General features: G+C 35.7%; 1 non-coding gene across 1 annotated transcript; it reads left to right on the top strand.

The window, feature by feature from the left end:
- The first annotated feature begins 6,869 nt into the window (after positions 1–6,869).
- On the top strand, positions 6,870–6,941 carry Trnaa-ggc (transfer RNA alanine (anticodon GGC)). The gene has a single exon. It is a non-coding gene; the product is annotated as a tRNA-Ala (tRNA).
- The last annotated feature ends 20,121 nt before the right edge of the window (positions 6,942–27,062 follow it).

Genomic DNA, 27,062 nt, shown 5'->3' on the forward strand with positions numbered 1-27,062 from the left:
CTTGATTTAAAAAAATCCAAGTTATAGTGGACTGGGAATATGTCAGAAATCAGAAATCAGAAACATTTATTGTTCAAACTGTGTAGGTACAAGAAGTATAGCTAGGTACATTTTTTATGGGTATCAACAGTCTCAGTCAGTTTTATGGGTGTCTGCGCCAGAGTGCTCTGTTCTGGCTTGTCTGCATACTCAGGTTCTCTTTCCGGATCTCTTTCTGCATGTCTGACCACCAGGTGTTGGGTGGTCTTTCTCTTCCTCGGGATAGGTTGGGTATATTTATTTTTATTTTTGGGTATATTTATCTTAGTTATAAATTAATAATTATTAGTATATGTGTTCTGATGTAAAGTTAACTGATACTATATGATTATAAATAATGCATGGTTTATTGTTCTATAACTTTATATGTATACTTACCTATAGTTATAGTACCTAGTTAGTAAGGAATGTTTGCATGCTTCTTTAAGTAAAATGTACGCACTTAAAATTACCAACTGTCCAATTATGTTTACCACTACATTTTTGCAAATAAATATATCTTATCTTAGAATAGAATAGAATAGAAGAAAATGCTACCTGGGAAGGGAAGGAATGGAAAGATTTGCAAGGTTCTGGTAGGCTTCCGTAGTTCGTAGGTTAAGAGCAACGCACGGATTGCGGAGGTCGTGGTTTCAAGTCCTGCCAGAAGCGTAACTCCATTTTTTCCTTTAATATAAAATTTGGAATACATCTTTTGCAGAGGGCAAAGTCTAAACAGCCGTTTATTGTGCCCAAAGATTGAAACTTTTCAAACTTGAGTCATTTACGCAGAAGCATTGCGGCATGTTCATGTATGAATGTGGTATTTTCTATAAATATATCAGTGAAAGAACATGGGTCAAAATCATAAAAATAATTAATGCAAATAAAAAAAATCATTTATCCATATTTAAATACATTTTATCGCATTTTTATAAATCTTCATTTTTAGTTTTAAAGTGTGTCGACAGATGGCAGTGAATTTACTGGGGTTACAAAATTTACTATGACAGTATAAGTTACTCTATGATAATACTATAGGGATAAGTCCGCCTTTGTACATTGTATATATTTATGTTCTTTTATTGTGTTTGTAATCTGTCTTATGTACAATAAAGTGTTTACATACATACATAATACTCACAATAGATATGTGATAACCCCGTAAGAGTGATAAGGATAGATATATGTAAAAACAATAATGTTAGAGTAGGATAGCGCTTTAGAGAATAAAGAACACTTCCAATATGTCGTTGTTTCAATCAGCAAGTCCTTACACCTGTGCCTAGGCGGGATTGCACATTTGCGGGTATTTGCGGAATCCCGCATAGAAATTAATCATATCAATTATAAGGTAAATAAAACAACGAAATGATGAAACTTTTATTAGAGTTTACCTTTTAAACATTAAATATTACACATAAAACCGGCCAAGTGCGAGTCGGGCTCGCGCACGAAGGGTTCCGTACCATTACGCAAAAAAACGGCTAAAAAATTACTAAAAATGAAAATGGTTAAAAATACCATAAAATGTATTTATATAATGGATAAATGATTGCATTTAACATTTTTATATGATTTTCATCAATGTTCTTTCACTGATATATGCGTTAAAATGGTTAAATAACAAACGAAACCGTCAACGCTATCTAGTCGAGCATAGACCAAAAGTGGTAAAACGTGGTGGCGCTATCTGTTCGAGAATCAAATTTTCTTGATTTTCGAGGCACGTTTTTTCCTTAGACTGTATCCATCTATTACGGAGTTATATCTATCTTTGGCTGTAGCCACTGACTGCGCATCATTTTAAAAAATCTGTTCGCTCCTGTCTAGCAAATATTAATAGCATAAGTTAGTGATATCCACTCAATGTATTAGTTAATGCCTGCATTGTTATTGTAAACAGTAAGTTACGTCACTTATTATTGTCAAATTGTATACGGTATGTTACGTAGATACAATTTTCTTACTTTATGAATAAATTGAAATGCAAGTGGTGTTTATTAGGGTTCCGTACCCAAAGGGTAAAAATGGGACCCTATTACTAAGACTCCGCTGTCCGTCTGTCCGTCCGTCTGTCTGTCTATCTGTCACCAGGCTGTATCTCATGAACCGTGATAGGTAGACAGTTGAAATTTTCACAGATGATGTATTTCTGTTGCCGCTATAACAACAAATACTAAAAACAGAATAATATAAATATTTAAACCCGATTACTAAGACTCCACTGTCCGTCTGTCCGTCCGTCCGTCTGTCCGTCTGTTAGTCTGTCTGTCCGTCTGTTTGTCACCAGCCTGTATCTCATGAACTGTGATAGCTGCTAGACAGTTGAAATTTTCACAGATAATGTATTTCTGTTGCCGCTATAACAACAAATACTAAAAACAAATTTAAGTGGGGCTCCCATACAACAAACGTGATTTTTTTGCTGTTTTTTTCCGTAATGGTACGGAACCCTTCGTGCGCGAGTCCGACTCGCAACTGGCCGGGTTTTTTAATAATAATGGTGTTTACCTTTAAGTAATTGTTACGCTTAGCGATAATAGTCAAAACGTTTGTAGTTATCTTTAACAGTGTGAACAATTGTTGGTGAACAAATAAATATAAAATAAAGTCAAAGTCAAAGTCAATAGATAGGTATTTCTGTATTCTGTACAATATAAGCACAATTTCACCGTATGTACTAAAAAATTAAACCGGCCAACTGCGAGTCGGACTCGCCCACCGAGGGTTCCGTACTTTTTACACGACTGCCCAAAAAAGGAGTGTATTAACACTATTAACAAGTTTGGGAACAAATCAAATTATTTTATTAAATATTTTTGATTTGTGTTTTTTAAGTAGTCACACTACTATATATAAATTAAAAACTGTAATAGATGTCATATATTACAGTTTTTAAGGAGTGTATTGTTTTTAGTATTTGTTGTTATAGCGGCAACAGAAATACATCATCTGTGAAAATTTCAACTGTCTAGCTATTACGGTTCATGAGATACAGCCTGGTGACAGACAGACAGACGGACAGACGGACAGCGGAGTCTCAGTAATAGGGTCCCGTTTTCACCCTTTGGGTACGGAACCCTAAAAACATACAGTTTATTCGGGACAAGTTGTGATTTCGTATTTATTCAAACATGGGCATTTCTATTTAATGCATTTTAGATTTTGGAGAATTACGAGCTCTTCCGATCCTAATAGGAGAGAAAAAGTGTCCCCAAAATTTCATAATTTTTTTTTGTCCGTATCGTTACGGTCCTAGAAGGTATGTAGTATTATTGGAAACGTAACCAAATGGACCAAAAATTTTGGGAACAATATTTTGTCAGTAAAACTGGAAAAAACTCAGGATTCTGAGAAATAATATAAAAATTCCCAATTCTAACACAAATAGTAACATGTAACACAGTCAGTTTATCCGAGGGCCTAGTATAGGATGGGGTTCTTAAAAAACCGGCCAATTGCGAGTCGAACTCGCGCACGAAGGGTTCCGTACCATTACACAAAAAACCGGCAAAAAAAAAAACACGTTTGTTGTGTGGGAGCCCCACTTAAATATTTATTTTATTCTGTTTTTAGTATTTGTTATAGCGGCAACAGAAATACATCATCTGTGAAAATTTCAACTGTCTAGCAGCTATCACAGTTCATGAGATACAGGCTGGTGACAAACAGACGGACAGACAGACAGACTATCAGACGGACAAATGGACGGACGGACAGACGGACAGTGGAGTTAGTAATAGGGTCCCGTTTTTTTTCCCCTTTGAGTACGGAACCCTAAAAAGGAGATACAGGCTTTTAAAGGGTCGGCAACGCGCATGTAATATCTCTGGTGTTGCAGGCGTCCATAGGCTACGGTGACTGCTTACCATCAGGCGGGCCGTATGCTTGTTTGCCACCGACGTCGTATATATATATGTAAAAACAATTTTTGGTACAATTAAAATAGAGTTGTCCACTGACCACATTTTTTCAAAATCTATATAAAAAAATGGACAACAAAATAAAACTCGGCCCAATTACGAGCAGATAAATTTAATATTCATAAGTCCGGTAGCCTTGTGTGTAACGATCGCCATGACACCGGAAGTGGTAATGCAGTGTCTTGACAGCTTCCGGTCGGCGACAGAAACTAGAGGCCAAGTGTGATGGTCACTGGTCATATTTTATTTTTTGTTACATTAACCAAAGACAAAGATAGATATAACCTGTAATAGATGGATACAGTCTAAGGAAGAAACGTGCCTCGAAAATCACGAAAATTTGATTCTCGATCAGATGGCGCCACTACCTTTGGCCTACTCTAGTATTGAGGGCGTTGACGGTTTCGTTTGTTATTTTACAATTTTAACGCATATCAGTGAAAGAACATGGGTCAAAATCAAAATCATAAAAATAATTAATGCAAATAAAAAAAATCATTCATCCATATATAAATACGCTTTTAAGGGGTCCACTGACTATCAGTCCGCCGGACGATATCGGCCTGTCAGTTGAAACAATAATTTTACAGTTCCGAACAACTGACAGGCCGATATCGTCCGGCGGACTGGTAGTCAGTGCCGTAGTTAGCAATCAATGTATCGAATATTGTGGCGTTGCTTGTCGACCACCATCTTGGTGACATCGAGTCGTGATTATTTTTGTGTTTTTGCACAATAACGTTGCTTATTTATAGAATAGAATAGAATAGAATATAATAGAATAGAATAGAATAGAATAGTTTTTATTCGTAAACACATAGAAAATAGACATACTTTAAAAGAACATAGCGAAAAGAAAGTGTCACGAAATGGCTCCATCTCAGCATGCTGCTGGCGACTTCCAGAGATCTTCCGATATGGTTAGTAGATAGAGTTAGATCAAGAAAAGTGCAACGATTTTGATAGCACACGCAGTGCAAGTGTTATTTATTTAAATTAACACTTGCACTGCGTGTGCTAATCAAAATCGTTGCAGACTTTTCTTGATCTAACCAAATAGGATATAATAGGATAGAGCGGTACTGTCATAGTAAATTTTGTAACCACAGTAAATTCACTGCCATCTATCGACACACTTTAAAACTAAAAATGAAGATTTAAAAAATACGATAAAATGTATTTAAATATGGATAATGCATTAATAATTTTTATATGATTTTGACCCATGTTCTTTCACTGATATGCGATAAAATTGTAAAATAACAAACGAAACCGTCAACTCTATACGAGAGTAGGCCAAAGGTAGTGGCACCATCTGATCGAGAATCAAATTTTCGTGATTTTCGAGGCACGTTTTTTCCTTAGACTGTATCCATCTATTACGGAGTTATATCTATTGTTGGTCTAACTAACTCTATTAATGATTTTCACCATGCTTTTGAAGTTACCCCAATCCACCTTACATCTTTCTTTGTCCAAGATTGTAGAACTTATTGCACATGACTGTCCTTTCGATTACAGTTAACCATAGAGTAACTTATACTAGAGCGGTACTGTCATAGTAAATTTTGTAATCCCAGTAAATTCACTGCCATCTGTCGACACACTTTAAAACTAAAAATGAAGATTTATAAAAATACGATAATATGTATTTAAATATAGATAAATGATTTTTTTATTTGCATTAATTATTTTTATGATTTTGACCCATGTTCTTTTACTGATATGCGTTAAAATTGTTAAATAACAAACGAAACCGTCAACGCCATCTATACGACTGTAGGCCAAAACTAGTAGCGCCCTCTGAACGAGAATCAAGTTTTCTTGATTTTCGAGGCACGTTTTTTCCTTAGACTGTATCCATCTATTACAGAGTTATATCTATCTTTGCTCTAACTAACTTTATTAATGATTTTCACCACGCTTTTGAAGTTACCCCAATCCACCTTACATCTTTCTTTGTCCAAGATTGTACTTATTGCACATGACTGTCCTTTCGATTACAGTTAACTGAACTTTTGTATCTTATCAGTCATAAGATTTTCAAATCAACTGTTACTTATTTTCCTATGTATGTATCATAGAGTAACTTATACTAGAGCGGTACTGTCATAGTAAATTTTGTAACCCCAGTAAATTCACTGCCATCTGTCGACCGACTTTAAAACTGAAAATAAATATTTATAAAAACACGATAAAATGTATTTAAATATGGCTAAATGATTTTTTTTATTTGCATTAATTATTTTTATGATTTCGACCTATGTTCTTTCACTGATATGCGTTAAAATTGTTAAATAACAAACGAAACCGTCAACGCCATCTATACGACAGTATGCCAAAGCTAGTAGCGCCCTCTGAACGAGAATCAAATTTTCTTGATTTTCGAGGCACGTTTTTTCCTTAGACTGTATCCATCTATTACGGAGTTATATCTATCTTTGGTATGTATGTACAATATGGGTTACATTTCAAAATTCACCCCAAAATGTCTCGGCCAATCGTCAACGGTTATATTTTGTAATTTTTGACACTTCACCCTCAGGTCCGCGGACGGAAGACGCACACATGCACACGGTACGGGATTGCGCTTGTGTTAGTGCGCTGCAAGTGGATACGAGGAAAACGAACCGGGTATGTGGCTTTTGTAAAATAATATTAATTTAAATGTTAATATATTTTTCCTTTTTTATTGTGGGACGTACCACATTATTACAATCTATAAATTGTATATACAGATGTCAATCACAATGAAAAAATCAACGATGATCAACTCTGGTCAACGTGGGACTCGAACCCACATCCTTGGATTGCCGGTCCAATGCGTTACCAATTGCGCCAGCTAACCATCCGTCAATGAACGCGAATTAAATGATGATGATTAAATGATGATGATGATGATTAAATTCGCGTTGATTGACGGATGGTCAGCTGGCGCAATTGGTAACGCATTGGACCGGCAATCCAAGGATGTGGGTTCGAGTCCCACGTTGACCAAAGTTCATCATCGTTGATTTTTTCATTGTGATTGACATCTGTATATACAATTTATAGATTATAATATTAATTATTTGATTTTCCGTGATTATTAGTCGTTTTAAGTTATACGTAAGCCTGTAAAATCTTCGCTGGTCTCAGGTGTTGTTTAGGTGGTGAAATAATAGTGAACTGTAGTATTAACGGTGGTTTACTTTCTAAATTACAAAAAATACAAAAGGTGGCAAAGTGAATAGTCGTTGGGAATCGAGATGACAACGGTAAGTTTTTGAAAGCTCTAACTGTCAAAGTTTTGAACACAAAATTGCCATAGTTAACACTCACGTAGTACCCAAATGTCGTTGAACTGCCCTTGAACCCCTACCACAGATAGCACAGATACTGACTTTCAACCCTATTTTCATCTTAATTATAATATCTTCGGAGTTGAATAAACACCAGCTAGCCAGCTACTTATCGTCATCGTATGATGTCTTTCTTTACCAGCATTCTATCAGTCAAACTTAAAGCAGATATATTGTGGGCGGTGCTACTAATAACCCAACAACAAAATACATATGATAACCTACATATGTAACGTTTTCAACCAAAAGGTACCACATTGTCGCTTGTTGATAAGGTTGATTTCTAATTGAAGCTATATGGAAATAGCGCCTTACTGACAAGTGACAATAAGTACCCTTTTGGTTGAAAATAGCACATATTATTATATTTATTATGTACCTACTATGGTGACATTCCCGCTGTATCATTACACCAGTTAAATATGAACTCACTTCACTTTACCTAACTGACGGCCAAGCATTACTTGACTTAAAAAAAAGAGATTGCATAAAGATTTTCTTATCTGGAATAAAGGTTAAATAAATATCTATTTTCAAAATTTTCTCGTGCACTCGTGAGAAAAAAAAACAACTGTAATTTCACATTGGATGTGGTTTTTTCACACGTATTTTAATATTTTTTTAAATTATATTTCAAAAATATATTTTTTAATAATTGTGAATATACTTTTACCTTATTTACTTACTATACTTAAACCTATCTGTAAATATAGGTAGGTATTTAAACGTAGACCTCCCCCGGAAGTCGATTGTTACATACAATCGACTAAACTAACCTTACCTAACACAACTAAAATCTTTTTCAATTTTCTCATAAATAGTATTTGCTGGCATTTGAAATAAGATGTTGGACAATCGCATCGCTAGCAATATAATAATAGTTACGGAGAAATCATTGCTGAATATCTGCTGCTGCAAAAATATCTTAGGTGAGTTGAATATGCCCTTAGAAAACAGTAAAAAAAAAAAAGAATCCCAATATCCAATTGTCTTTTTTATGTTTATACATGTTTTGTAAACTGTATGGGGTTTGCAACAAATAGTATTGTATTGTATATATTATATATTAATCAGAATTGATTAAAACATTTGTCCTACATCTTAACTTGATTAGGAAACTGTTAATGTTCTCTGAACATAACAGGAACTTCACAACAGCGAGATTTCCACATTTAGGCATCGTATGTTTGCGATTCCAAAATAGAAACTTTCTTTATTTCTTCTCAAATTCTCCTGAAATTTCCGAGAACTTTTCCAACGTTTTGGAAACTTTCTGTATATTTATAGACATCAATTTGATTAAGCTATTTAGGTCTATCATTGGTATAGATGTGCCGTCGGAATGTTTCTAAAATGGCAAAATATCCACATGGAAACATTTCGGAAACTTTTCATGTTTTAATATGTGGATCGAAATTTTCCATTTCAGAAATGAGTTTCCTTCATTTATCTCTCTGTCGCACTAAGGGGTCATCCATTAATCACATCACACGTTTAGGGGGCGGGAGGGGGTCAAGAATATGTGACTAGTTGTGACAAGGGGGCGGGGGGAGTCACGAACTTTGTGACGTCACTTTAACTTATTTAAATTATTTTATTGGCTGTACAGTTAAAACAAATTTTTGAAACGATAATAGTTTTTATTAGTTTCATTTTCGTTTCTAATCAGTTTTGGTTTATAAAATTACAAATATTTCTTTTGTCAAAAATATTTTTATAAAATATTAATAATACTTAATTCGATTTGCCGATTTCATTGAAAAAATGTTACGTCACACTTATTGGGGATTTTTTTTAATTTTTAATAAGGAAAATTATATTATAATTTATTTTTTAAATTTAAATATATATTTACTTTATTTTAGAATAATTATAGCTTTTTTAGTAAAAATGTCACACCAGGGTTTGCCAAATGTGACCAAGTGTGACAAGGAAGGGGGAAGGAGGGGTCAAAAAACGTACAAATTAGTGTGTCGTTATTAATGGATGACCTCTAATATAGAAGAGTGATAGAGAGACATTTCCGTTTCGTTCGCTACGACGCAATCGATTGGCATCTTTTTTTAATTTATTTATCTCAATGTACATCACAACAATTTTCTTACAATTATATTCCTCGCCAAACTGCGATTGCAGTTTGTTGGCGAGATAGCGCTCATTTTTACATTTTAAGCATTTATGCACTTAAAAAACTAAACTTAAACTAAACTTAAACTAAACTTAAACTTAGATACTATCCGAAAAGCGAACATGCATGGCGATAGTTTATGATGACTATTAAAAAAAAAGATATATTATTTTATCTTTTTGTTTAATTGTCACTACACCTTTTAGACTATTTTAACAACTAATTAAGGTATATTCAAATATAGTTTACAGTTTTAATATTAGGGTTATTTAATATCTTGGGTAGGCCCCGTGCACGCAACATCCTGTAAAGAGTCACGTACGTTTAAAATAGGCACATATTTCGCACTATCACGTTTCTTATCTCAATATACTTAATACACTTATAATATTATTTTGTTGGAACTAAATTGTCTCTAATTAGACCAAATAAAGCGTGACTGATAAGAGGCCACCTACACAGGGAATATCTAAAACAAGACAATTATTAATATACAATACACTGTTTTATCCGATAAAGGTTAATGGCTTTTTCACATCACCTATTCGAAAAAGGGCTTTTTCTTCCCCGCTTTTAGGGATCAAAGTGACACTTTTCGTCCCTGCTAGGAGGGATCAAAGTACTTTTCTGATCTAGGACACTATTTTTAGCTTAATAATAGTTTTAAACTAATTACCTCATAGGTGATGTGAAAAGCAATATGTCACATGGTAGCAAAATTATTTCCATCTTTGCCTTAACACGCTTGAATCCCTCACTACGCTCAGGATTCTACTTTAGAATCCCTCGTTACTCTCAGGATTCTATTATAAAATTCTTTTCTTCGTTTAGGATTCAATGTACGCCCTCGCCGTAAATATGTCATTTTACTCCCTTGAAAGTCTTGAAACACAACTTACTATTTCACCTCAGCAGCTCGAACAAGCCCTGCTCGCTGCTGTACATACATGTTTTTAATCACTTAGAGCGTCCAATAATAAGTACTAAAAGAAGGTTATTTGTATTATATTTTATCTGTGTGATAAGGGAAAAGTGTGGACTGAACGAAGATGTAGTGACAAAAATTGAGAAAGGTATGTTGAGATGGTTTGGACACGTGGAAAGAATGAGTGAAAGAAGGCTAACAAAGAGAGTGTATAAGGGAGAGGTAGAAACGGGAGTTGGCAGGGGCAGACCTCGGCGGACTTTCTCTGATCAGATCGGGGAAATCCTGAAGAAAGGCCAGATCAAGAGCACCCTAAACCGGCGAGCGTGTATGACGAATGTTATGAAAGTGAAGGAAGCGAAAGAGGTATGTCAGGATCGTAGCAAGTGTATATCCGTGGTCTCTGCCTACCCCTCCGGAAATAGGCGTGATTATATGTATGTATGTATATATTTTATCTTTTTAGGGCAATACCCTAAACATTTTGTTTATCGGACAGTTCGAAATGTTAACTTGTAAATTTGACAGGTAGCGGCACTATTCAAATCGTCATAAAATGTAGGAAACCAACTGTCACATTTTAGAAGCATGAGAAGTACGAGCAACCACCTATTTTCAGAATTATTTTTTTGATGGCCTGACATAAGTATTTGTGTAAATATATTTATGTTGTATACTAGTATTTCCTCCCGCGGACGCTTCGGCTGTGGAATGAGCTCCCTGCCGAGGTTTTCCCGAGAGGCTACAGTTATGGGGTTCTTCAAAAAAGGAGTGTACAGGTTATTAAAGGGTCGGCAACGCGCATGTAATATCTCTGGTGTTGCAGGCGTCCATAGGCTACGGTAACTGCTTACCATCAGGCGGGCCGTATGTTTGATTGTCACCGACATAGTATAATATATATTTTTTATTTGTGTTATATTACGAGTATGTATATGTTATGGAGCGACGACCTGGTGAAGGTCGCGGGAATTCGGTGGTTGCGAGCGGCACAGGATCGGTCGGAGTGGCGAGCCTTGGGGGAGGCCTATGTCCAGCAGTGGACGTCTATCGGCTGACATGATGATATGTTATGTGGACAGCACCAAATAACCAAGTGTAATGAATCCTAGTATGTACTCATATCGTTTCATTTGTTGCTGTTATCGAAGTGACATATTTGCATATTTCAAGTATTTTAACGCAATTTATAAATGAGCAATATCATTATAAACATTATTTGATAAAGCGCCAAAATACTTCATTAAATGGCTCATATATTGAATGTCCAAAGTGGATGTCCAAAGCTAACGATAGAGATGTATGGAATATAATATAAATGAGGCCTTCATACGAAGAGAGGTCCTTAATTCAAACTCTCCTACATAAATAATTTAATTAAACTGCATGACATAAGTATATTGAACAATAAAATAATAAAATTTATATTTTTAAATCGTATCGTAACCGTATTTAATTGTTTAATATAATGATTGATTAAAATTTTACATAAAAATTAAATGAAAATTTTATATACTTAATATTTGCTATTCTAAATTATTTTGCACGTGAAATTATTTACGAATTATTATGTATATTTTTAATATTTTAATGTATTTTAAATTAAGGAATAAATGAAGCTATAATAATAATATTGAATACATTGTTTTAAAGTTTAGAAAAACTCATGTCATTTAGGTTACTATAGTTTTGGTTTTAAAGCAGTTTGTTGTTTAGATATTTACCTTTGAGAAAATAAATGAAAATGTTAAAAAAACGCGAAATTTATAGTTCATAATTTTTTATAAATTCTACTAGAATTCATATTAAATCACATTTACAAACGGGTCTATCGCGAATTTATTTTGTTACCGACGTTTCGACACAGCGGCGGTAGCACGGTCGCATTTTTATCGCTTGTCGCCATGCCTGTCACGTTCTAACAAGTATGTAACTGCGAAAGTGACGGGCATAGTGACAGACGATAAAAATGGAACCATGCTGCGCCCGCAGGTTTTACTGGTCGTGCTGGTCGCGGCTAACTGACGTCCTAGCAAATGCCTGCAATAACGTTACTTTCGTACAATATCATGAGAAACATACAATGGGGTTGGCCGGCCGAAATAATTAGCAGATGGCGCCAGCATAGCTTGCCCTGTCAATCCCTAGAATTGTGTCAAATTTTTGTTTTTTTAATGCCCTGGATGCCAGCCCTTTAAGCCAAATCTCATAGAAAAAGGGGCAAGCTATGATAGCGCCATCTCTGCAAACCTTTGACAGTTGCCAACCCCATTACACATTATGGCATATGTGGAGTGGAGGTATAATGAAGATAATAATTATTAAATTAATAAAAATAAAATAAAAACACCCTATCGCAAATATGCATTACGTCAGAGTTTTGAATTAGAGTTTTGAATGATAAGTCTAGTGATGCATTACGTCATTTTGGAAAAGACTTACTCTTCACACTGCTGGATCGTTTTTTATCAAAAATAACTAAAAACCACCGCGAAACGCGCTTTCACGTAAAAAACCAGCACCGACATCGGTCCATTCGCTTGAGAGCTACAATGCCACAGACAGACAGACATTGGCATCAAACGTTAAACACCGCTCTTCTTGTGTCGGAGGTAAAAAAAAATGCAAAATTGATAAAATGTAAACAACTTTCAGTGTTTCTGGCGATTTTCGTATTTAATTAGTGACAGTTTCAGGACCCTGTAGTATTGGGCACCACTTACATTTCTTGCAATGTTGTTGTAGATTAATCGCACTTAAACTATCGTGAGACATATTTCAAAATATTTATCAGTACGGTTTTTACTCACTATTATTTTTAGTCGCTTTTGGCGACTTGTTTCGGATTCTTTGGGAATCCATCCTCAGGCACGAGTGTCCGCGGCGGTTGTACAGTGCCGACAGTGCACGACGTACAACCGCCGCGGACACTCGTGCCTGAGGATGGATTCCCAAAGAATCCGAAACATGTCGCCAAAAGCGACTAAAAATAATAGTGAGTAAAAACCGTACTGATAAATATGTTGTTGTAGATTGCTTTATATGTGACGATTCAATCAAAAGGTACCACATTGTCGCTTACCATAAGGACGAGATTAGATTGTATCTATACGAATAACCTGTCAAAACGTCAATAAGGCAAGCGACAATGTGGTGGTGACCTTTTGATTGAAAACGACACATATTGCCATCTCTGTTCTTGTTATTCACAAGAATCACAAGCTAAAGGAGTCAAGCTAGCTTTACAAATATTCTCCGCTGTCGCGTTTTTTTTCATAGTCAAGTTGTTTTCTGAAAGTTGAATCCCGACTTCAGTTAACTGCAATCTTTGAAATTGTGTTGCTATGTGCACCGGCGTGTACCCCGTGCTACCGGGCGGCAGCCGCGCTCCGTATGTGTGTGTATGTGTTGTGTCTGTGTGCGGGCTGCACCGCCGCGCGGGTCAGTACACGCCTGCACTCCTCCCGGTGCATACACTCCATTGAACCGGCCAAAAAACACCGAAAACCAAATCCAAAACCTATCCAAACCGAAAGAGGGACAGGATTGCGTTCGAACGAAAAAAAAACGCCGAAGAAAAAGGATTTCAGTTGGTGCGTTGCTTCTTTGTGTCGGCCATGTTGGATTGGTGAGTTGGTTTTGAATTTGGAATTACGATTTTCGAAGGTGCGTTCCAATTTTGAATAATCCTGCTTTCTTTAGCCTGTTTTGTTTTAAACGCGAATTTTCTGCTTAATTCCTGAACGCATCGGAATTTTCAATTGTTTTTTTAATGACTTGAGTCATTAGGAAAAGTCTTTGTTTTCTTTTTTACAACGCATTTACACGGGGCGTGGTTTAACGAATCAATACTTGCGTCTTGTCATTGCATCAAGATAGAGCTATCGATAAATTCTAACCTAAAATTTCTAACCTCATGTTTAAACGTATTAAATCCGTATATAATTTACATATGTAGGTTTAAAGGGGGTAAAAGTCAAGCATTTTAGGTTACATCATGTCTTGGAAGCCATTTTGGAAACGGTGCCCCCCTCCACCCCCTTTCGAAGATAGCTTTCACTCTGCGCTAAGGTTTCACGAGGTACAGATTTTTTTTCTGTGTAATATGTTCAAGCTTTTCTCCACATTTCGTGGTTCATAAGACTAACACTCTTTTCAAATAATATTTGTACCTTTTTCATCAAATTTTGTCTGGATTCTAAAATAGATTTTTATCCAATACGTCAGTCGTCAGCCTTATCGTTACTACCATGATTATTACTTACACCATTCAATTCAACCACTGCATATAACGTTCTAAGACAATTTTGTTGACTTTCTTTTAGGTATTGTACAATCAAGTGTAAAAATATGGTTGCACACATCATACTCAAAAATATGTCCCATAGCTCTTAAGAATGCGAATTAATAACTATGGGACATATTTTTGAGTAAGTTACATGCAACCATATTTTTGCACTTGACTGTACTTGTGTTACTTTAACGTAAGTCGGACCACGCTAACTCTGCATGGCATTGACAAAGTGTGGCAAATTGGCGATGTCATCAATAATGTCATTTCTATGAAAATATGACGTTAGTAAAAACACTCAGTGTTTTGTTCAAGTTGGTGCAAAGTTAGCTTGGTCAGACTCAACCAACACAAAGATTAGTCAACTATAAATGTTCACAGAAACTCTAAAGTACAATCTACATTACGCAATAACAAACGTACTAAAGTAAAGCCTGACCAGTAATATATGATCTTTTTCAAGAGGGCGCTGTTATTCTCAGTAAAGTGTGAAAAAAATAGTTCCAGTGAAATTCCGCAACATGGCGCGTGATCGGCGTGATTATATTTCTAGTCAGGCTTTAATTCATTTGCAATAGATAACTACAATTTTTTTCCTATGAATGATACAAAAAAAATAAGTTTGAAGCTATTTGCATTTCATAAACAACTGTAGGCTTATTTTCCCCAAGTTAATAATTAGTTATATCCTCTTATATAAAATTACATAGGTTTTCGAATCATATATCGACGTAAATCTCCGTCTTTGCCTTTGTTTGTTCCTGAAATGCTTTGTTCCTGTCTGTAGGTTTATTTTCCCCAAGTAAATAATTAGTTATATTCCTCTTATATAAAATTACATAGGTTTTCGAATCTTATATCGACGTTAATCTCCGTCTTTGCCTTTGTTTGATTCTGAAATGCTTTGTTGATGTCTGTAGATTTATTTTCCCCAAGTAAATAATTAGTTATATCCTCTTATATAAAATTACATAGGTTTTCGAATCATATATCGACGTTAATCTCCGTCTTTGCCTTTGTTTGATTCTGAAATGCTTTGTTCCTGTCTGTAGGTTTATTTTCCCCAAGTAAATAATTAGTTATATTCCTCTTATATAAAATTACATAGGTTTTCGAATCATATATCGACGTAAATCTCCGTCTTTGCCTTTGTTTGTTCCTGAAATGCTTTGTTCTTGTGATTGTATTGATCCTTTTGTGTCACAACTACAGCCACAGATAGGTTGAAACGTAGCTAGTTAAAATCCAATCATATATCATACTTAATATTATAAATGCGAAAGTCTGTCTGTCTGTCTGTCTGTGTGTTACCTCTTCACGCTTAAACCGCTGAACCGATTAAGTTGAAATTTGGTATACAGATAGTTTGAGTCCCGGGGAAGAACATAGGATACTTTTTATCCCAGAACTCACCCCTCAAGGGGGTGAAAAGGGGAGTGGAAATTTGTATGGGGAATCAATAACCGCTGAACCGATTTAGATGAAACTTGGTATGGAGATAGTTTGAGCTGTGGGAATGGATATAGAATAACTTTTATCCCCGAAATCATCCCTTAAGGGTGTAAAAAATGGGGTGGAGATGTATAACGTGGACCAATTTAGGGGTGAAAAAGGATGGATTAAAAAGCAGATTTGTTTAAGAATTAAGGTACCCAAATTACTAATTCCACGCAGACGAAGTCGCGGGCAAAAGCTAGTTCATAATAAAACGTTTTTAACCCAGGTATGCCCAGCTCTAGTTTTTGGTTTTAATTCCTTAAAGTTACAGGCTCTCCTTATAATTTTAATGAGTATTAGGAGCGAGTTTTAGCCTGTGGGGTTTAGCGAGTTTTAGTACAGGGTAGGTATCTGTGGGTTGAATGTATAAATTTAAATTTAAATAAGAGCGTTTTTCGACTTTTAATACGTGAGTGACCCGTTTTTAATATATTTAAAATGTAAAGGACCAAATTTGAACCAAATTCTAGTAGTTCTGTGCTGAAATATTCTTAATTTTATATTATGCTCTTGATTCAATCATAAAAGTTGGAAGTCAAGTCAAGGGCATAAATATATATACATTCCCAAAGTTTCAAAAATATGTGTACGCTTTATACAATAAAGTCGTGTTCACATATTTTTAAGCCATTTGTCTGGATCGATATTTTTGCATTCGACTGTTCATGAATCTAAATAATCGTAATTCATGACTCTACAATATTTACTTAACTATTTTCTTCTTTCTAGAAAAATTCTACATTGAATAGTGTACAGTCCAGTGTAAAAATATGGGTGTAGACAACTTACTCAAAAATATGTCCCATAGTTCTTAATTCGCTGACATAAGAGCTATGGGACATATTTTTAAATTGATATGTGCATGTATTTTTACACTTGACAGTACCTATACAATTTTACGCAGAACAAACAGTTTACACAGATGATCCTTTACATAATAAACTAACCACTGTTAAAAACTAGAAATATTGGGAATTCACTAAAAACAAAAAACTCCGTAAATGGCCCGTTTTTAGGGTTCCGTACCCAAAGGGTAAAAACGGGACCCTATTACTAAGAGTGCTGTCTGTCTGTCCGTTTGTCACCAGGCTGTATCTCATGAACCGTGATAGCTAGATAGTTGAAATTTTTGCCGCTATAACAACAAATACTAAAAACAGATTAAAATAAATATTTAAGGGGGGCTCCCATACAACAAACGTGATTTTTTTGCCGTTTTTATAAATAATGGTACGGAACCCTTCGTGCGCAAGTCCGACTCGCACTTGGCCGGTTTTTAGTTATGTTTAGGTATAGTTTGCAAAGATATTTATGCTCTCTTGCATATGTTGTTGCTAAATTTTAGCTAAATACGGTAAAGTGTAAAGGAAGAATAACAAAACAAGATATATATACGTCTATGCACAAATATAAATAAAATTTTAAAAAGCCCCCTACGCATATTGCAAAAAAAAATAATTTTAAGCCAAAAATGCCTGGATCGATCTCTCAAACGTAACTAAGAACCACCGTAAGTAAGTACGCTTTCACGTAAAAAAAACCGCATGAATATCGGTCCATCCGTTATAAAGTTACGATGCCACAGACAGACAGACATACAGACATTGGCGTCAAACATATAACACCCCCCTTTTTGCGTAGAGGGGGTTAATAAATGTTCTGTAAGAAATATATATTCCATCTAATTTCTATTTACTTACAGCTATAGTAGATTGTTAACCAAGGGATGAAACGATGCCTTTCACCCGAGTTAAACACTCTACTTTTCATTTCGAATACGAGGAAAGTAAAATGCATGTGTTTTTTTTAAAACATGACCAAGTATACATTTTTATAGTATTTTTTATGGGTACTTTCAGTTAACAATTTAGGCAAAAGTTTCGTTATTTATGGAATGGAGAGTCAAATATCAGAATGGAAATTGTATAACAAATCCATTTAAACTCAAATTTCAATTGCTTATCGTAAAAAAATTCAAAAAATCGTACTTCGAACGTAAAATGCTTTAGTGCAGACACGTATCATGTTCTGCACACCTTTTAGAACAACAATGACCCTCTTTCAGAGCATGAGAAATGATATATAAATTTTGGCTTTAGTTTAGTTTAGTTTATTTATTTCGCAATACAATGTTCGTTATTAATGTTAGAGAATACAATTAAGTAATAACTTGTCGTATAGCGATCGTCGGATACAACGAAAATAATTCAATTACAATTTATAAGACGAAGTGGAAGTGGGGAGACGCATGCGGGAGAGGGGTTTGGATCCTCGCTCTGGGTCCTTCCTGATGCAAAGATTGTCCATCGCGGTTCAACGTGGTAACGCGGCGAGCGTCATGGGCACCTTTGCATCGGGGGGGTCGCGGGACGATTTTCGGGACCGCTGAAGTGGTCTTTTTTTATTAGTGTTAGTTTCTAGGATAGTATGGTTTAGAGTAAGAGTAATTTGTTATTGTGATGTATAATTGTATATTTGATTTAATGTAATGTAATTTAGTATAATTTATAAGTATTCTTATGTTTAGGAGTAGTTAATATATAATGGTATATAGATCTATCACAATATATGTGCCATTCTCAATCAAAAGGGTACTTATTGTCGGTTGTCAATAAGGCGCTATTTCCATATAGCTTTAATTTGAACTCAACCTTATCGACGAGCGACAATGTGGTACCTTTTGGTTGAAAACGTCACATATTAGTCATGTCAAAATATTCAAATAACAAATTCATAGATTTAAGATTTCATAGACTGTATATAACATAATAATATTTGTAAGAATAAATTATTTATTGTTTGAATAACAAATCTTACAATGTCAAAATTAATAAGTAATAAAAATAAAAACAATTATAATATAGTACTACAGAGTACCAATGCATAAATAATGTCGTTAAATAAATAAAAAACGGCCAAGTGCGAGTCGGACTCGCCCACCGAGGGTTCTGTACTTTTTAGTATTTGTTGTTATAGCGGCAACAGAAATACATGATCTGTGAAAATTTCAACTGTCTAACTATCACGGTTCTTGAGATACAGCCTGGTGACAGACAGACAGACGGACAGACGGACAGCGGAGTCTTAGTAATAGGGTCCTGTTTTTACCCTTTGGGTACGGAACCTTAAAAATAGAGGTCAAATGAAAAATAAAATAATAATATAAAGGGCTTTTGAATAAAAAATTAAAAAATATATAAATTGAGGTAAACGACTTGTCATGCCCCCGGCATGTCTGTCTGTTTTGTGTGTATGTATGTTCGCGATAACCTCAAAAACTACTGAACGGATTTTCATGCGGTTTTCACCTATCAATAGAGTTATTTCGACGACCGGTCTGGCCTATTGGGTAGTGACCCTGCCTGTGAAGCCGATGGTCCTGGGTTCGAATCCCGGTAAGGGCATTTATTTGTGTGATGAGCACAGATATTTGTTCCTGAGTCTTGGGTGTTTTCTATGTATTTATGTATTTGTATATTATATATATCGTTGTCTGAGTACCCACAACACAAGCCTTCTTGAGCTTACTGTGGGACTTAGTCAATCCATAGAGTAACTTATACTAGAGCGGTACTGTCATAGTAAATTTTGTAACCCCAGTAAATTCACTGCCATCTGTCGACACACTTTAAAACTAAAAATGAAGATTTATAAAAATACGATAAAATGTATTTAAAATCATTTATCTAAATGATTTTTTTTATTTGCATTAATTATTTTTATGATTTTGACCCATGTTCTTTCACTGATATGCATTAAAATTGTTAAATAACAAATGAAACCGTCAACGCCATCTATACGACAGTAGGCCAAAACTAGTAGCGCCCTCTGAACGAGAATCAAATTTTCTTGATTTTCGAGGCACGTTTTTTCCTTAGACTGTATCCATCTATTAGGGAGTTATATCTATCTTTGGTCAATCTGTGTAAGAATGTCCTATAATATTTATTTATTTATTATTTATTTATTTAAAGTTTAGGAGTATAATTTGTTAAGGTTTTGTGTAACCCGTGCGAAGCCGGGGCGGGTCGCTAGTTTGTAAAAATGTGACGTTTTCAACCAAAAGGTCACATTGTCGGTTGTAGATAAGGTTGATTTCAAATTGAAGCTTTATAGAAATGGCGCATTATTGACAACCGACAATAAGTACCCTTTTGATTGAAAATTGCACAAATAATAAATTGGCACCAAAAACAACAGATTGGCGTATTTGGAGATTATTTACTGTTCTTGCCTTGAAATAACATTAAACGAGGGCGCTTGGACGAATGCCCACAATTTAACTTCAGCCTATATTGCAACAAAAGGAAGGGAATTAAAGACAATTATGTTATTTTGAATTTTAAAATAACTGTCATTGATAACTCTTTGTGCATATTTGTTTTTAAGGAAAAAAATGAAATCTCTACATTCATCAATTTAAGATTTGCAATTGAAAATACCTAGTTTCTAAAATGTATAGCTACGATTTTGTAGTAACATCGTATTAGCGCCGAAAAAAAAAGGTATAGCGGCAAAAGAAATACATCATCTGTGAAAATTTCAATACGTTTAGCTATCACGGTTCATGAGATACAGCCTAGTGTCAGACAGACAGTGGAGTATTAGTAATAGGGTCCCGTTTTTACCCATTGGGTACGGAATCCTAAAAATTTGGATTTTATGAGTGACCCAGTGGACGGTAACGAAAAGCAAAGATAGATATAACTCCGTAATGGATACAGTCTAAGGAAAAAAAGTGCCTCGAAAATCACGAAAATTTGATTCTCGATCAGATGGCGCCACTACCTTTGGCCTACTCTCGTATAGAAAGCGTTGACGGTTTCGTTTGTTATTTAACAATTTTAACGCATATCAGTGAAGAACATGGGTCAAAATCACATAAAAATTAATAATACAAATAAAAAAAATTTATATTTAAATACATTTTATCGTATTTTTATAAATGTTCATTTTTAGTTTTAAAGTATACCGATAGATGGCAGTGAATTTACTGTGGTCACAAAATTTACTATGACAGTACTGTTCTATCCTATTATATCCTCTTTGCCAAAAGCAACGTGTGAAAAGAAAAAGTCACAAACCTGTCAAAAATAAAGTCAAATAGCGCTCTATTCTGTAATTAGATTTTAATTAAGACGTCAATACATTATGTCCATAAACGTCACATATAGTAGCACTAGCTTTTGCCCGCGACTTCGTCTGCGTGGAATTAGTAATTTGGGTACCTTAATTCTTAAACAAATCTGCTTTTTAATCCACCCTTTTTCACCCCCAAATTGGTCCACACTATACATTTCCACCACATTTTTTACACCCTTAAGGGATGATTTCGGGGTTAAAAGTTATTCTATATCCTTTCCCACAGCTCAAACTATCCCCATACCAAGTTTCATCTAAATCGGTTCAGCGGTTATTGATTCCCCATACAAATTTCCACCCCCCTTTTCACCCCCTCGAGGGGTGAGTTCTGGGATAAAAAGTATCCTATGTCCTTCCCCGGGACTCAAACTATCTGTATACCAAATTTCAACTAAATCGGTGCAGCGGTTTCAGCGTGAATAGGTAACACACAGACAGACAGACAGACAGACTTTCGCATTTATAATATTAGTATGGAGTATGGGTTGTTTGTCATTGCACCGCGGTCACTGCTCTCCGATATCAGTTGTTTATGAAGCACTTTCATACACAAACATGCATCTGATAACTGCAACTGCACTTTTGAGTGCAATGTTAGACCTTAATGTGTCGTAATTAAGGTCAGTTGTGTCAATGCAGTGTAATGTGATATGAAGAAAAGTCAAGTACGCATGGGTCAATAGGAAAATGATTGTGCTTGCGACTTTGAAATACATTTATACTGAAATATAATAAATGTGACGTTTTCAACCAAAAGGTACCACATTGTCGCTTGTCAGTAAGGCGCTATTTCCATATAGCTTCAATTACAAATCAACCTTATCGACAACCGACAATGTGGTACCTTTTGGTTGAAAACGTCACAAATAATGTTCTTTATGGTATTTCATGAACACAGTAAGAGATTTAGCACACATTAACTTGTTTGTCTGTTTATGATAAAGATCCTGACCGAGTTTTTAGTTGTTTTTTTTTGCAATTTTTTTTCGAGAATGTTTTTTTTGTGTACCTAAGTAGATATAGTTACTTGAATTTAAACTGTTCTGAGACATACTAACATTAAATAATTTTACGGTTTAGACTCACTTGTCACTCGCGCGACATGTTTCGGAGAGCCTAGGTCTCCTTTCTCAAGCACTCCTAATAGGAGAAAACCGCATGAAAATCCGTTCAGTAGTTTTTGAGTTTATCGCGAACATACAAACAGACAGACGCGCGACGTACTTTGTTTTATAAGGTGTCGTGATTATAACTTTGTATCTATTAAAGTTGGTGTACTTCCTTTGTGGCGAAATTTATTTCGCCAAATCTCACTTGGCAACCAACTTTTCGCCAAAGTTTCATTTGGCAAACCGATCGTTGGCATAACCTTACTTCGCAACCATTTCATTTCCCAACCCCATACTTGCGAAATGAAAATGACGTACTAGGTTGGGTTAGGTTAGGTTGGATTATGTAAATTTGCGAAATGAAATTTAGCCCAACTAAAAATATGGGATAAATAGTTTGGGAACTGAAAGTTTGTCAAGTAATTTTCGCCGAAACATCAGTAAACCATTAAAGTTATACCTATAGGTACTGACATTTTTATTTGCCTACTGTAGTAAAAAGCATGTAAACCTCAATTCACGGAATCTAGGCACCTATGTTCATAAATAACCCTAAATAGTATATTAAATATAAATACACAACCGTCACCTATTGGTCCAAATCATAGTCAGGTAGAATTTTTTTGCGTCAACTTTAGGCCAACAAATCAAGGGATATTCGACCTTCTGCCCATCATTTTAAGGATTATTATGTGTATAGTAAATATAAATATGTGCTATGATAGTTCTTGGAAGGGCACGAGTTACCTGTTATGTGAACCATTTTCATTCGTTCGAGTTTATCTCTATCGCTCGAATATGCAAAGATAGAGATGCAGATAATTAAATTTTGATTTTTGTTTGTCTGTTTTGTTTTAAAGTATCTGGGGAAAGAGATGAGCTCCCATACATTCCACGACACACAGCCATACCAGCCATACAGACTCTACGCGCGATTTTACTGTTTAATGCTTATTGTACCTATAGTTTATTGCTAATCAGGGGCGTAGCTAGAGGATATGGCGCCCGGGGCAGTCACCAAATTTGCTCCCCCTGACGACTGACAAAAGTTTCCCTGCTGCTGCCTTTTGCCCATTTTGGCGCCCCCCTTGGATGGCGCCCGGGGCACTTGCCCCCTCTGCCCCCCCCCTAGTTACGCCACTGTTGCTAATATAGAGTCAGAATTGCGTGTGTATTTGACGTGATAACGTCTTATTTTTTTTTTCTTATAAATCGATGAACACCGGTAGCATCATACACGAAAAAGTGTCACGTTGTGGACAAATCTCCATGGTAACGTTGTGGACAGATCTCCATGGAAACGTTACGGCCTTTCATCAATGTTTTCTTATGATGTTATCACGCAAAATACAGCCTTAAACCGACTTTACAGACGACCATATTTAATTTATTTGATTGTGATTTAGGATGATGATGATTTTTTATTATTATTTTTTATTTTAGGATGGAGAAATATGTAAATAAGTACATAATGTTGAAGAAGAAGGTTGTTGTTTATTGGTAGATAATTATATGAGGCATTATTAGGTAAAATCCACTAACGCTTTTTAGGGTTCCGTACCCAATATAATATAATAATATAATTAAATTTCCTGTTAGTGCTGCTGCTGTTACTAACCGTAGTATAAAGGGGCCCACTGACTATCAGTCCGCCGAAAGATATCGGCCTGTCAGTTGTTCGGAACTGTCAAATTTTTGTTCTAACTGACAGGCCGATATCGTCCGGCGGACTGATAGTCAGTGGGCCCCTTAAGATTATCCAAGTTGGTCGTTGAATGAAGTTTTTATTTATTTTTTATTTAAGACTCCGCTGTCCGTCTGTCCCTCTGTCTGTCACCAGGCTGTATCTCATGAACCATAGTAGCTAGGCAGATGAAATTTTCACAAATGATGTATTTCTGTTGCCGCTATAACAAAAAATACTAAAAAGTACGGAACCCTCGGTGCGCGAGTCCGACTCGCACTTGGCCGGTTTATTTATCGATTAAGTACATATGTAATGGTGATGGACTTCCTACACACTTAAGTACCCTCTTACTTGATGTATATTTTGTTAAAGTTAAAGAAAAATATCTTCAAGTAGGTACTTTTTTGTCAAATAAAGTAAACTTCCATCCCATAAAGAAAAACTCTTAGAAAAAATATACAATTTCTTGACTTCTCCTAATTTGCATTCGTTATAAAATTTAAATTCAAAACTTGAGTTACATGAATCGTATTTACTTAATCCTTAAAAATATTTTTACATAAAACCTTACACTTTTTATCCAACTTGTCAGCCACAATCTAATTTATTTCTAATTCAACAAAAAAACCTCCCAAAAAATCCCATCAGTCCCAAACCATAAAAACTCGTTCTTTATCCCTTGTTGCGTTGACCAATCACAGCCCGTTATCCTATTCCGATTTCGAATAGGCCAATCTAGGAGCGCATAGGTGCATGCGTGTACGCATTGGCCCTGCCGGCAACGTCGCATAGACCCTTGGCCCTTGTTGGGCGGCCCTTCGGAGCGGCAGCGTCGCGTAGAACCCTCGTGTCTAATAGAATTGTCCAATTGTAGAGCGAGTTTTGATACATAGTAAATAGTGAGATACAGTTATGGGTGTGAGCATAAAGATTGCGATGCGCTGCACCCAAACGTGTTTTAATCAATTTGTGTTGATTTGTGTTGTTATTTGTGTGTTTCTTTGTTATAACTGACAACTAATAATTGTGAAAATGTTAAAAACCGGCCAAGTGCGAATCGGACTCGCCCACCGAGGGTTCCGTACTTTTTAGTATTTGTTGCTATAGCAGCAACAGAAATACTCACTCTAGCTATCACGGTTCATGAGATACAGCCTGGTGACAGACATACGGACAGACGGACAGCAGAGTCTTAGTAATATGGTCCCGTTTTTACCCTTTGGGTACGGAACCCTAAAAATATGCAAAGTAAATAAGTCGTCATGATTCTGTCTAACAATGACCCAAAAGTTACAATACAATATAAATCCTCTTTATTGCACAACCTCAGAATAAATGAGAATGGAAACACAAATAACATGAAGACATAGGTAAACAACAGGCGGCCTTATCGCTAAAAAGCGATATCTTCCAGCCAGACAACCTCTAGATACTTTGTTGGCTTCTCGAAACTGTCCATTCAAAATGGCATGCCATTTAGGGAAAAGCATAGACATAGTATATTATCATCTGTATAACAACATGAGTGCAATAAATTACTTGATTACTTGAGTATAGTAGTTATAGACATGAAACCGAGCCGAGCGACCAGGGGTAAGAGAAAAACATATTCATGTATTGACAGGTTAATGTATGGCAGCATAATCCTTTTTCTCTTTCACTCTTATAAATTTCGGTATTTCGCCATCGCCTCCTACCTATGCTGCCATAACCCGACCATGAAAAAAAACCCGGTCGGTGATAAGGACAAAGCATGGCACTATTTTCTCTTTCCTCTTATAGGAATCGCAATGAGACTATCTTTCTATCCACACAAAAAACTGTCAATATAATTAGAACTTTCTGTCAAAACGAAAAGTCATTGATTTAAATGGAAGCATGGAGACTATATAAAGGAGCCAAATCTCTATGTACGAAAAGTGTCCATCAAAAAACAGTAATTAGGCGGCGCCACCATACACCGAAATACTACCAAAAACAAACTACGTAATTTGGTCGGGTTATTTGTTGCCTTATATGGTTCATGTTATACTCATGTCCCAGAGCCTAACTAGCGCCACCGGAGAGATTAGGAACTATTATTTAAAGCTGAAAGCGGTCACTTTGCAACAATACTGCCATAAGAGATTGGCATCCTTTCTATACCATCCATAAATGGAAGCTTACGATGTGTGTGGAAGTATTTTCTGAATGCGGAAGATCCTCAGAGTGCTAGATGCAATTTGTGTAAAGCAATAATAAGACTACGGGAAGTGTTTTATACCAATCATCTTCCTCGCGTTATCCCGGCATTTTGCCACGGCTCATGGGAGCCTGGGGTCCGCTTGACAACGAATCCTAACAATTGACGTAGGCACTAGTTTTTACGAAAGCGATTGCCATCTGACCTTCCAACCCAGAGGGGAAAACTAGGCCTTGTTAGGATTAGTCCGGTTTCCTCACGATGTTTTCCTTCACCGAAAAGCGACTGGTATAAATATCAAATGATATTCCGTACATAAGTTCCGAAAAACTCATTGGTACGAGCCGGGGGTTTGAACCCGCGACCTCCGGATTAAAAGTCGCACGCTCTTACCGCTAGGCCACCAGCGCTTCTAGTGTTTTATACCAGTAATGTCTATTAATTAATTATTATTTAAGAAGTTAAATAAATAACTATCCATAATATTGTCTTCGGTTACCGCGATAGTTACTCATGAAATAAAACTATGAAAACGCGTAAATTCAATATACGCGATATAATCCGTTTTCATAGTTTTATTTCATAAATAACTATTCATCACACTTGCTCGTAAAAGGTGTTATTACACGTAGGCAATGCGGTCCGTAAATCGTAAATTTCGACCCAGGGTTGTAATATATTTTTCCCCTCACTAGCTCGGAAAGCCGTCTTTTATCCTTTAAAACAAGCGGGGAAAAACGCATTTTATCCACTAGTGGGGAAAGTAATTTGACCTTGGATGGAGCGTATTTAATTAAATAGCTTTTGACAGATAAC

This window comes from Cydia strobilella, chromosome 27, assembly GCF_947568885.1.
Source record: "Cydia strobilella chromosome 27, ilCydStro3.1, whole genome shotgun sequence".
NCBI classification, from domain to species: Eukaryota; Metazoa; Arthropoda; class Insecta; order Lepidoptera; family Tortricidae; genus Cydia; species Cydia strobilella.